Raw genomic sequence first — 12,930 nt, 5'->3', positions numbered from 1 at the left:
ACTTGACCTGCCAACATTATTTGAAATGTATGTTGAATGAGAAAAATTACAACTGTCCAAAGGCATGAACTGCCTTTTCACCTTAATGGATTTGTGGGAAGCATGATATAAGAAATGGGAACACTGAATGAATATAGGATAGTTATAAATAGAAGGTAATAAATAGAATTCCCCTCCTCCAATTCCATTAAAATTTAATGAATGAAATAGATTTATTTCCCAATGAGATTTTTTTCTTAAAGCTACTTAAAATAAAATCTGATAAAGAATTTGTCACAAATATATAACAGACAAGGTTGAAATGTGCAATTTACTGATTTTCAATAGGCATGTCAACCTGAAAGCATTATAATATTTTAAAATCAATATAGTCCTAAAAGTCCTCAGTAATCCTATATACATTACCAATGGTCATTGACCATTCTTGAATCCATAACAATTATATATTTTAAATTATGATTTTATTATGAATCTCAAAATCTATAATCATTTAATATTTATTTATGTTATTAATCATTTCTGTTTTTATGATTTCTGAAATAATTTCTTTGTTGTTTTATCAATAAATGAAATGCTGATTTGCCCATGTACCTAATAAAGTTATTCATAAGCATGGAACTAATTGGTGTGATTTTAAAGACTTCCAAATAGCTACTTTGGCAAAAGTATTTTCTCTTGTCACAATTACTGACAATCAGGCTTATTGAAAAACAAAGCACACTAAAAAGCGTGATGTGGTTATTTTATTCTATCTTGCTACAGTTAAAATATTTCTGTATATACAGTAATAATATGCATACAGATTATCCAAGCGAAGAATTTTGCATCCTGTTTTCATATTTGCTACTCTTCTTTGGTTAAATCTGTGTAACTCTCCAATTTCTGCTATACTGCAAATTATAGGACTTAGAATTATAGTTCAGCAATATCTGAAAGGCCACAGGTTTCACAGTCTTTGATTAAATGTACATGTAGCACTACCCCCCAAAAGAGCTGCTGGAGTCGAGGTTCTCCTAGCCCTCTTGGTATGGTTGCCAGTCTGCAGTGGTCTCTTGCTCAGGCACCTCTACTGGCCAGGGTCATGTAGTATTGCAGTGGTTGGTCTCCTCTCAGCAGGCAGGTCACCTGGAGGGGTGATGGTCAGTCTTTTCCCAGCAGGCAGGTCATATGATGAGATAGTATTCATGTGGCTGGTTGGCCCTTTTTCCTCCCTCTCTCCCTTCCTGCCTCTCTCTTGAATCGCATGTTAGGCTCTCCTTTCATCACCTCTGCTCCTTCATGGATTCCTCTGCTTGCCCTACAGAAGCCACTCCTATGCTATCCCCCTTCTCTCCCTCAGGCTTGCCCCACAGAATCCTCTCCTATCCTCCCTATTGCCTTCACTCCCTCTCACTTTCCCCAGGCCTCATTTTCCATTTCCCCCTTAAGCCTCTTTTCCTATCTTCTCAGGCCTCCTTTTCCCCAGGCATCCCTTCCTATTCTTACCTTCCAGCTACCCCCCAGAAAAATGCCTCCTTCCTCCTCTTGCTTTGTCTCCTTCTCTTCCCACCAAAACCTCCCCCTTTTACTTCCTTCTCCCCCCGCCCCCCGGCTACATACATATTTCATGACACATGGATGTTGGTTGTTTCAGTGGCTGGTTTAGCACATCTTGTAAAAAGAAATCTGAATTTACTGGATTTACAAGAAAAACTGGTCTTTAAACCACAGATCTACAAACCATAACAGTTAGATTTGCACAGCACAAGGCAAAGACAAATACCATATTTTTCAGAGTATAAGACACACTTTTTTCCCTCAAAAAAGAGGCTGAAAATCTGGGTGCGACTTATACACTGAATACAGCATTTTTTGCCTCCCAAAACCCTGCTCCCTTCACCAAAATGGCTGTGCATAGCCTTTAGCAGCCTTGCAGAGTGCTCCTGGGGGGCTGGGGAGGGCAGAAGTGAGCAAATAATAGACCATTTTTTTGCTCAATTTTGCCCCCCCCCCCAGCCCCCAGGAGCACTCTATAAGCCTCCTAAAGGGTGTGCATGCCCTTTCTTTGACAAAAAGCGGGCCCATTTTCACAAAAAATGGGCCATATATTGCTTGTTTGGGGGGGGGGCACCCCCAGGAGCACTCTACAAACCTCCTAAAGGCTATTCATACCCTTTTTTTAAAAGGGCCAATTTTCGCAAAAAAACGGGCCACTTTGTAGAGTGCAAAAACTGTTTTTTTAAATTTGCCTCTTCAAAATCTTGGTGCGTCTTATACTCTGGTGCATCTTATACTCCGAAAAATACAGTAAATTGATTCTGAGGTTATTGTATGAACTCAGCTAGTGTACAGAAGTGGTGAGCTAATCAAGGATCAAGAGATACTCCTAAAATAATTACATATAATCTGAAATGCAGCAAATAAAAATATTTTAATACCGTGTTTCCCCGAAAATACGACATGTCCTGCTAATAAGCCCAGGTCTGGTTTTTGCCTGGTTTTTGAGGTGGGTGTAAATATACGCCCTCCCCCGAAAATAAGCCCAAGTGAAAGGGTGCCATGGCAAGTACAGGAGGAAGCCCTTCCCTTCCCTAGTCACCTCAGCGCTTCTCGGCTCATTAATCGGATCAGTTGAGCTGATCCGGCTTCCATTCAAAAAACAGCTGATTTGCGGGTGCTGCTCAGGCCGTGGCCTCCCGCAAGTGCGGCTGCCTTTGCCATCGATTAAGGCCACAAAAGCAGCAGGAGGCCAAGTGATGCACCCCACGCGCCTCGCCCCGGCCTTCTGAAGGGTACTGTAGCAGCAGCTATCCACAATTTTTTTAATCATTATTTCGTCCCGACCCACGTGGCCCAGTGAGCCACGTGGATTGGGACAAAATAAGGGTAAAAAAATTGTGGATAGCTGCTGCTACAGTACCCTTCAGACGGCTGGCTTGAGTCTCCTGCTGCAAAAGTGGCTCCGCCCGAGACTGCTTTTGGGAGAGGAGGCAAAGGGGAAGCAATCAGCTTCATCTCGCCCTTGCTCTCAGCCCCCCCCCCTTCGGCTGAGCTCAAGCAGAGAAGTGGCCCGCAGGGTTTCAGGAGCAAAGTTGAGGCTGACAGGAGTCAGGGCAGGGGGGAAAGTCCAGTGCGGCCCCAGCGCTTTTCTTTCCTTGGAAACGGAATCTTGGGAGTGGGAAACGGCATTCCCAGGAAGGGTGGGTGTATCGGTATGTGTATAAAAAACACAAAGCGAGGGAGCCAACAGCCGCGGATTAAGGAGCTTTGTGAAACGCTACGCCTACACGCAAAATTTGGCAAGGAAGGGAGAAGAGATACTTCCCTCTCTTGGCAGTGTTTTGCTTGAAAATATAGAGAATCGGCCAAAGAGAAGGAAGAATGAGACCTGCGAGGAGATACTGCTGCCTGCAGAGGCACAGACAGAGCGAATTTCATTGAAGACTTCTCCGGCCAGCCCACAAGACTATCTGAAGGGGGAGGGGGAGGAGATTTCCTGCACGTTGGCAGCAGCGTCTTCTCACAAGGCTTCTTCTGACATCCCCAGTTGTATGGATTTCCATGCCTTCCTTTACGGGATGTTGCTTCGCCCCTGGGACATCGGGAGAAGCCCTGTGAGGAGACGCCACTGCCAATGGAAATCCCCCCCCCGCAGATCATCCTTTCAAAACGTAGTTTCCCCAGGATGAAGAGGTGGCTGGAGGCGGCATTTACATTGGGTTGGGCTTTCTTTGCAAGGCGGACAATCTGGGGAGCAAGAGATTTAGGAAGCCTGGGCTGGCGTGTGTCCGTTTCTCCAGTGAAGCATCTGATTCATCCCCAGGGGTGAACGTTTCACCCTTCGTCATCTCTCTGCCCTGGCTTGGAAGCTGCAGAGGAAGCCTGCTATGCCCGGGGAGGGGAGGGAGAAGTGACAGCAAGAGGAGCACATCTCGCTCCACACCTCTCGCTTCTCCCCCACCCTACCTGCCACCTGTCTCGCTAAAAAGATGGTGGAGAAAGGAAGCAGCCTAGATTCTGTTAGCATTGGGGCGGGGTGGGAGGAGTTGGGCTGCGAGACATGCGTCCTGCCCGAGACTTGCAGCTCCGTCATGTTCCTTGCTGTTTTGTCCAGGGAAGTTGAACTCGCGAGATTTTTTTTTTACAGGGTGCTTCCCTGGACAAAACAGCGAGAAACACGACGGAGCTGCAAGTCTTGGGTAGAACGCGTATGTCGCAGCCCAACTCCTCCCACCCCGCCCCAATGCTAACAGAATCCAGGCTGCTTTCCTCCCCCCCTGTCTCTTTAGCGAGAGGGGTGGCAGGTGGGGTGGAGGAGAAGTGAGAGGTGTGGAGCGAGACCTGCCTTCTCTTGTCGTCTCTTTTTCCCCCCCTCGCCGGGTATGGCAGGCTTCCTCTGCAGCTTCCAAGCCGGGGCAGAGAGGAGGCAAAACGCTCACCCCTGGGGATGAATCACACGCTTCACTGGAGAAACGGCCCCACGCCAGCCTCGGCTTCCTAACTCTCTCACTTCCCAGATTGTCCCCCTAGCAAAAAAAGTCCAGCCCGATGCAGGGCGGTAACAGGACACATCAGAGCAGTGCCGGCCACTCGCTCGGCTGGCGCAAATAAGACCCCCACCCCACCCACCCCCGATAATAAACCCAAGGCCATATTTCGTGGGTCAAAATAAAATAAGCCCCTGTCTTATTTTAGGGGAAACACGGTACCATCTGTTCTAGCTGGGAGAACTGTGGGAGTCAATAACTGAGGCAAACCAGGCTTCAAATCGCTAACAGATTTATTTCTAACAAGGTTGCCAAATGCGGCAGCTCATAATGTGAATCTCACAGCTAATTGACAACAGCTGAGACCCAATTTGACAGCTCTTTATATAACAGCTGTCAAACAGGTAGGCAATCAGAGAAGAGTATAGTGCCCCCTAGTTAAAATGGACCAGAGGGAGAACTTCATTCACAACACTCCTTCTCACCTAGGGAGCACATGCATAGTCTGCTAAGTAGACTGGGCAGCACTGAGTCTGCCCAGATCTTCTCAGTGTGCCTTCAGCAGGTGAAGAGAAAGGATGGATCTCTGTGGCTCTTGGACTCAACAGGGACTGTGTCACTATTGTCGTTGAATGGGCCATTGCTGAAAACTGGATAGAATCCACAGGTAGGTCCTCTTCTTGCTCATCAGTGTCCTTGTCACTGTCGCTTGGTGATCCTGTGTTTGGTTGGGCTGTTGGTGTCAAGTTTATAGGACTCCTGTCTTGGGTCCACTCTGGCGGTTGCAAATTTAAGATTTTTTTCATCCCTGTAATTGGTTTATATGCTTTTTCCATACTTCGCCATCGTCCAATTCAACTTTGTATGAGCAAGGCCCCATTATTCTTAATACTATCCCAGGTAACCACAAGGGGCTGCCCGCATAATTCCTTGTGAAGAAAAAAAGACTCCTACTGTGAAACCTCTGAGCTCCTTGGTGGACCCTATGGGTTTTTCTGGTGCATGTTCAGGGTACAAGTGGTCTAGAGCAGTGGTCGGCAAGCCGCGGCTCGCGAGCCACATTTTAATTATTTTAATTAACTCTTTACACACTTTAATGCGGCTCTTCTGTGTGCCGGGCGCCCGCTCCCCTCCCTCCTCGGGCGGCCGCCAATGTTCCCTCTAAGCTGCACAGATAACAAGGAAACGCCGCACAGAAGTTTTAAAATGTGAGTGAAAATATCCCCCCTCCCTCCCTTCTCTCTGTCTGCACCGAACTCTCTCTTCCATGATTGGTGAAATCAAGGAAGATTCTGCCCGGATACCGATGACGTTGCAGAATGGAGAATTCCCATTGGTCCTATGGGGCTTCATTGGTTCCTGGGAAAACATGATTCGCTGGTTGTAGCCTGCTTTTCTCTGCATATCCGGGGTTTCTAAGGCATTGCATCGTCTGAAGCCCGTTCTGGACTGGGCAATCTTTCTGCGATCCCTTTGCTTTGGGGAGAGAGGGAATCAGCGTGGAATTGGACTGTCTGAGCCAAAGGGGTCCACGCGATCTTGAGACTGGACTTTTGAGCAGTACCAATTCTTTCCATTCTTTCTTTTCCCTTTCTGTCCTTCTTCTATCTTCCTTTCCTTTTCATTTTTTTCCTTTCATTTCTCCTTTCTCTTTTCCTTTTCTTTCTCTTTTCCCTTCTTTTTCTTTTCCCTTCCCTTTCCCTCCCTTCTTCATCCTTTCCTTTCTACTTTCCCATTTCCTTTCCTTTTTCCTTTCCTTCTTTTCCATTTCCATGGCCATCATGGAGGGGGGGAAAATGTGACACGAGGGGCAGAAATGTGACATGAGGGGGTGAAATGTGACATGAGGGGGTGAAATGTGACATGGAGGGGCAGAAATGTGACATGAGGGGAGAAATGTGACATTGTGGGATTGACATAAAAAGGGTTGATGTGAAAAGTGGGGTGTGGACATAAAATTGCAGAATATCGTAATCTAGGAGCCAGCAAAATAAGTTAGTGGCCAGGTTCTGAGGTCAATATATAACAGTACCAGTGAGGACTATTTGAGTGTGTTTTCACATACTTTTATATGTACTTTTTTAGTTGTATCTTGATTTTTATTTCATTTTATGTTGTCATTTTTTACTTTTATTCAACTTGACTTCAGAGCCAGTGCAATGTGTGCATGTCTGTTTTATTACTTTTACTTCTTGCCTACTGTTTGGGTGTATCCATCAAGGTGGAGAACCCTGCTTAAAATATCCATGATGAGCCCCACTAATTTTATAATACTATTTACACACACATAAGATGCCATATATGTGTCATCCACAGATAAATACCAGTGCGTCTTCCACAGATAAATACCAGTGCGTCTTCCACAGATAAATAACAGTGCGTCATCCATAGATAAATAACAGTGTACCATCCTATGTATTTTCGGTTTAAAAAATGTGGCTCTCAAAATAAATTTCAATCGTGGTTTTGGTGAGATTTGGCTCAGTTGAAAAAAAAGGTTGCCCACCACTGGTCTAGAGTGGTTCTTATTCTCTAGCCCATCAATAGCTCGACCGGACTCATGTTACTCATTGGGCATGGTGTGGCATGCTATGCCAGGAGGTACCTATTGATTTTTGACTGCAAAGTTCCCAGGCCCTTTCCCACAATGCTTCTTTTGTGGAGGCCAACCACCCTTTCCGCCAGACCATTCCCCACCAGGTGAAAAAGAGCCTCCAAGGTGTGGTGGATTCCAAGGCCTGCTAGGAATGCAGAAAATGGGACTGCTGTAAACTGGGGCCCATTATCTGAGACCAGAAGGGTTGCAAATAGCTTCCTTAGAGCCCTAATTACTACCTTGTAAGTTGTCGAGGGCATCAATATGTCCTCCACCCACTTGAAAAAGGCATCCACAGCTATTAAGAAGGTCTATCCCTTGAATGGATCAGCAAAATCGATGTGAATTCTTGACCATGGCACCTTTTGTGTTTCCCAATTTTGAACTGGGGCCCTTGATGGAAGAGGCCTTGCATCTGGATACCCAGTGGATGACATCCAGATCCATGTTGGGCCACCATGCAGAGCTGCAGCCCAATATCTTCATCGCACTATGCCAGGGTGGCCTTCAATGTAATGTGGACAACACTGGTCTTTGGAGCTGGGCTGGAATGTTGCGTGGACAGCTCATGTTGCCAAATTTTGTAGGGGTGGTATTCTTGTTCAATCGTTCCCTGGGGCCAACTCCTTCTAACCCAGTCCAACACCCTAGTGAGTACCTTGTCCTGTGCAATGTATTTGGTGACATCAGCAGCAGTAATTGGGAGTTGGAGGGCATTGATGAGTAGTATGGCGGATGCTAGGGCTGGGTCCTCAACCGTTATTGGAAGTGGATAGTGTCTAGTGCATCTGCGTGGCAGAAGTTCTTTCCTGGTTGGTGGGAGAGCATTTAGTTATATGCAGCAAGGAACACTGTCCACCTGATTAACTGGGATGATAGGATTAGTGGTGTTTGTCTGTCTCCAGTGAGGATTCCTAACAGCGGCTTGTGAACAAGATGAAAATGGTATCCATAGAGGTACTTGTGGGACCATTTGATGCCAGCCATGATGGCCAGGGGCTCTTTATCTAGATGGCTATAATTGTGTTCCATGGAAGACAGAGTCCATTTGAGAAAAATGTGATGGGCACTTCAAGCCCAGTAGGTAGCTGATGACTAAGTGCAATCCCAACCCCATACAGCAAGACATCACATGCTAGGTTCATGAGCCAGCCAAGACATGGGTTGCTACGTCAGTCCTCTTCAAAGAAAAAAAAAAGATGGAAGTATGTGATTGTGTGTGGACTTTAGAGGAATCAATGCCATGTATGTCCACAATCTATACCCTCTCCCCCTCATGAAGGACATGCTATCTCACCTGGCCAAGGGAAAAGTCTTCACCAAACTAGACCTCAGAGAAGCATACTACTGAGTACGGATCAGGGAAGGAGATGAGTGGAAAACAGCGTTCAACTGCCCCCTAGGGAGCTTCCAATTCAAAGTGATGCCTTTTGGATTGCAGGGAGCCCCAGTGGTGTTCGTGCAGTTAAGCAGTTAAGCACTTCTACAAGGGGGTCCTTGTCTACATGGCGACATTCTTATCTACACGGAGACCATGAACGACCACATACCCCTGGTCTGACAGGTACTTGATAAACTTCTGGCAGCCAACCTGTATGTCAAGCTGTCAAAATGTGAATTCCACCATGTACGGCTAGACTACTTGGGTTACTGAGTGTCAATTGAGGGAATAGAGATGGACCCAGCCTAAGTACAAGCCAACCGAGGCTGGCAACTCTCTCGCACACAGAGACAGCTACAAAGCTTCCTAGGGTTCACGAACTTCTATAGGCAATTCATCCCCTCCTTCACAAAGATTGCCAAACCCATAACAGACCTCCTAAAGACAGGAAGCCCAGCAACAAAACCTCACCTGGACAACCTCTACAGTGGGACCTAACCTGCCAAGAGGCATTCGAAACACTAAAAGAAATGTTTGCAAAGGAACCAGTGCTGAAGTATCCTGACCCCAAGCAGCCCTTCATGATCCAAGCAGACCTTAGCAATATGACAGTGGGAGCAGTGCTACTCCAAAGAAACAGCCAAGGAAACTTTCAGCCTGTGCCTATATCTTCCACAAGCTCACAGACACAGAGAGACAATGGGCCACATGGGAAAAGGAGGCTTTTGCATTGAGATGGGCACTGCTAACCTGGTGATATCTGTTGGAAGGGGGCCAGAAACCATTCAAAGTCTGGACTGACCACAAAAATCTGGAGGCTCTCAGGACCCTGTGAAAACTATAACCCATACAAGTCCAATGGACTCAATACTTCAACTGTTTCAACTTCATACTAAAGCACATTCCAGGGGGGAAGGAACTTTCTAGCTGATGTCCTCTTCTGCATGCCCCAGTACAAATGCGAATGGGAACAGGTGGTGGATGCCATCATTCCCCCTACCCAATAGCTGCCCATGTGACCACTAGATGACAACACCGTGACCAGCAAGACCAACCAGCAAGAGACCTAACCACGAGATTCAAAACCAAACTGCTAGCAGACCCCTGGTTCTGAGACAACCAACACCTCTTGACAAAAAGAGATAACCTTGCATGGAAAGGTATGAAAATCTACATCCAGGAATCCCTACGCACCCTAATTCTTCAGAGGAGTCATGAGGTCAAACTGGCAGGCCACTTCGGGTTCCTAAAGTCTTTACACTTAGGCCGGAGGCAGTTCTGGTGGCCCAGCATGAAGAACAACGTGGACAGTTATGTGAAAAGTTGCACCATCTGCGCCACAATAAAGAGATGACTGGGAAAAACCCCAGACTGCTTTAACCAGTAGCAGAGCCAACAAGGCAATGGGAGGAGATCGCAATGGACTTTATAGTAGAGTTGCTGAAAAGTGGGTGAACACGGTGATTTGGACTGTAATAGACCTGTTCTCCAAACAGGCACACTTCATACCCTGCAGCAGATTACCCTCAGCTCACCAGCTGGCCAAACTGTTCCTGAAGCACATCTACCACCTGCATAGAGTACCTCAAAGAATTATCTCAGAGATAGGGGTCCAGTTCACGGCTAAGTTCTGGAGAGAGTTCCTGCAGTCCATTGGATCATCCCAGGGCCTTAGCTTGGTTTTTCACCCTAGCACCAATGGGGGAGGGGCAGAGAGACTGAATGCCATGGTAGAGCAGTATCTGACGTGCTACGTGAACTATCAGCAGTCCAATTGGGCAGACCTGTGTTTTGCTGAGGTCGCGTACAATAATGCTGTTCACAGTAGCACGGGACTAACACCATTCAAAATAGTAAGCAGCATGGACTTCATCCCAATGCCTGAGTATCCAAGGGGTCTTCCCTCCTCAGTCAGCTTTACTGATTGAATGTCAGTGCTAAAAGCAACTGAGAGAATGTCAAAAAAGAACTGGCTAAAGCGGCACAAACCTACAAGAAACAGGCAGATAAACACCAAGCTCCGCAATGGCTGTTCCAGATGGGAGAGAAGGTTTACCTCTCCACAAAATATTTGAGGTTAAGACTCCCTAGCAAAGAAACTGGGGCCAAAGTTTATGGGACTATTCCCCATAGTAAAGATCCTCAACCCAGTCACAGTGCAATAAAATTGCCCCAACTGCTAGGGAAGATACACCCAGTATTCCATAGTAGTCCCTTAAAACCCAGATCCACTCTGAGACCATTACCCTGGGAGACCCCAGTCTCAGTTATCATTAGGGGTAAACCCATTATAAGATGCAACAAATCCTTGATTCAAGGTGGCACAGGGGACAACTCCAATACTTAATCAAGTGGAAGGGCTACCCCTTGTCAGAGGCATCTTGGGTAAAGAGTAGAAATATTCAGGCTGATTGCCTTATAGCAAAATTCCATGCAGAAAATCCAAACAAGACTGTGGGGAGGATGTAGCTGTAAATCCTATACCTGTACTCAAATTGTTTTTGCTTCACACAGGTTGTTTTAGGAAAGTGAGGGGAGCCGAATGTCAACTCATAAAGTTGCCATGGTGAAGAAAGGGGGGGAGCACTTTCCATGCATACTTTCGGCTAGATATAATCTGTATACAGGAAGTGCATATTAAAAGGGAACATAAGAACTTACTGGAAAACAAAAAATTAGGGAAATTATACACAGCACTAGCAGATTAAAAAAAAGGGGGGGATAGCAACCTATATAAAGGAAAAAATAAATTCCAAAGAAGTCTACTTTGATGAAGAAGGCAGAATACTAATGATTGAATTAGAGACAACAGAAAAACCGATATTATTAATAGTCAAACCAAACCAAATCAGAAACAAGAGGAATTCTATAGGAAATTACACAACAAAATAAATGAATTAGAATATGAAAATATTTGCTTAATTGGGGATTATAATGCAATAGTGGATAAAAAAATGGACTATGAAAGCAAAAGGAAAAATAAAACAAAAAAATACGCTACCCAAATCCTTTTTTGAGATGGCAATGGAATATAAATTACACGATATTTGGAGAGAAAGGCACAAAACAAGAAAGCAATAAACCTTTATTTGAACCCCCACTAGTCCCTATCAAGAATTGACATGGCTTGGATTTCATCTGGTCTATGCAATCAAGTAGACGAAATTGAAATAGAAGCAAATGAGTGGGCAGATCATAATCCAATAAAATTAAGATGGAAAGGTCAAAGAAGAAGAAAAAGATGGATGATGAATTCAAATATTATAAATGAAATAGAATACACTCAAATGCTGGAGAAAGAATTAAAACAATTTTTTAGAATAAATAAAAAAGAAGATACCTCAATTCAAAATCTCTGGGACACTATGAAAGCATACACAAGAGACCTTACGATTGCCTACATGGCGAGAAAAACTAGAAAACAAAAAGAGCAACAAGAATGTATGCAAAAGGAACTTATGGAAGCCGAAGATGAACTCCAGAAAGACCCAAAGAATAAAATTTAAAAAGAAAAAAGAGAGATAATAAAACATAAGATCAACTTAATAACTCAAAAGGAATTAGCACAGAAAATTAAAGCGGCCTGACAAAATTACTTTGAACAAGCCAACAAACCTGTATGGCTGGCATACAGACTGAAGAATGAAAGAGAAAAAAGGACGATATATCAATTAAAAGATGATGAGGGAAGAATTCAATACAAAGCGGAAGAAAAGAAACATATTATTCATAAATACTTCACAAAACTATATGCACAAGATAGTATGGAGGAAAACAAAAGAAAACATTATTTAAACACAGAAAAGATAATACCAATCTCAAAAGAGCAAAGGGAGGCGATAAACAGGCCAATAACGTTAGCCGAAGTGGAATTAGTCTTGAAAAACCAGAAAAATAATAAAACCCCAGGACCAGATGGAATACCGGTGGAGCTATACAAATATAATAAAATAATATTGGAAGATCTAGGAGTGGAAATGTTTAATGAAGTTTTAGGAAAAGCCAAGATACCTGAATCATGGACAGAAGCAATAATATCGCTAATCCCAAAAGAAGAAACTAGCCTACAAGAAATTCAAAACTACAGGCCAATTTCATTACTAAACTCCGATTATAAACTATTTGCAGCAATTATGGCAGGAAGAATTAAACAGGTTTTAAATGAACGAATACACCCAGACCAAAACGGATTTTACCTCACAGACACATTAGAAATAATATGAGAATTATCCTAGATATAATAGAGTATTACAAGGTGCATCCAGAAAAACAGATGGTACTGGCTTTCCTTGATGCACAAAAAGCATTTGACAATGAAATCTGGAAATTTATAATAACACTATTGGATGAGATGAAATTTGGAGAAAAAAGGATTTTATAACAATCAGACAGCCAAAGTTCTGATGAATGGAAAATTAACAGAGAAGATTGAAATAAAAAAAAGGAGTCAGACAGGGATGCCCCCTCTCTCCTTTGCTGTTTATATT

This window comes from Natrix helvetica, assembly GCF_964273705.1.
Source record: "Natrix helvetica genome assembly, chromosome: Z".
Taxonomy (NCBI): Eukaryota; Metazoa; Chordata; class Lepidosauria; order Squamata; family Natricidae; genus Natrix; species Natrix helvetica.
The sequence above is the reverse complement of the archived record's forward strand: the minus strand, read 5'-3'. Positions refer to the sequence as shown.